The 1,096-nt window shown below is 44.3% G+C and overlaps 1 long non-coding RNA gene across 11 annotated transcripts in view; it reads left to right on the top strand.

Moving 5' to 3' along the window:
- The window catches only part of LOC116102385, a 181,734-nt gene that overhangs the window by 6,131 nt on the left and 174,507 nt on the right, over positions 1-1,096 (top strand). The gene's annotated exons all lie outside the window — the stretch shown is intronic.

The raw sequence follows: 1,096 nt of genomic DNA on the forward strand, positions 1-1,096 counted from the left end.
CGTGGAATCTGCAGCACTGTGGATTCCAGGTTCGTGGCTCAGCTCACAGGCAGGTGGATCGAAGTCTAAGGCCCAGGATTAAGACACGGGCACCAAAGGAAGCCGGAGGGCTGCGAGCTTTTTCTTCTCTGCTAGAGGAAATCAGCTTTAACAAGATCAGGTCCCACCCCAGCCAGTGGGGACCCGTCTAGGACCCAAAGATTAGATGCTGGGAGCGCAGTTCACGGGACGTTGGGTAAAATTTACTGGAAGGAAGTTAAAACAAAAACAAAAACAAAAACACAACAACAACAAAAAAAAAAAAGAAAAAAAAAGAAAAAGTAAAAGAAAAAACAACCCCGCAAAGCCAAGCAGCATCGCTCTGGCCGGAGAATGGCTTTTCACTCTAAAGCGGGAGTCTCGCTGCTGTGACCAAACCTAGAGCTTCGAAACAGCTGTAAACCAACCTAGTAGGCTCTAATTTCTTGGAGGTGGAGGGTTAGGGCACAAGGTGAGAAAAGAGTACAAGTCTTTGGCTTTTTCCTGCTTCTGACCTTCAAAGGGGGCAAAATCTTTCAAAAGAAACGGATAGCTGCCTACTGTGTGTATGCATGTACACGTTTTTTTATGTGCATCCGTGTGTCAAAGGTGTACCTTCCCATTGCTCAGTTTTCTTAGCAGCTTGGACTATTAAATTCAGGCTACCCTGCGTGTCCTTTGGTGTATCAGGAAACATAGCTGAAGACCCAATTAGCCGTTTTCCAGAAGGTTTTTTTTTTTTTTATTTTAAATATGAATCTCAGTGGATTAGAATGGTGTGTTGAGGTGTGAGGGGATCAGCCTCCTGCTCTCACCTTAGTAATCCTCTCATTCCTGCGGTGGAAGCAAGCAGCACCGCTAACCTGGAGGAGTGTCAGCTTAGTCTCCGTTAACCCTTCTTTGTCTTAACTACAGAATGAAGGTTAACTACACTAAACAGCCCAAAGATTGATTTAAGAAAGGATGAAAGGAAAGATATGGTAGAAGAAGAAGGAGAAGAAGGAGAAGAAAAGAAGAGAAGAAGAAGAAGAAGAAGAAGAAGAAGAAGAAGAAGAAGAAGAAGAGGAAGAGGAAGAGG

Source organism: Mastomys coucha, unplaced genomic scaffold, assembly GCF_008632895.1.
Source record: "Mastomys coucha isolate ucsf_1 unplaced genomic scaffold, UCSF_Mcou_1 pScaffold21, whole genome shotgun sequence".
NCBI classification, from domain to species: Eukaryota; Metazoa; Chordata; class Mammalia; order Rodentia; family Muridae; genus Mastomys; species Mastomys coucha.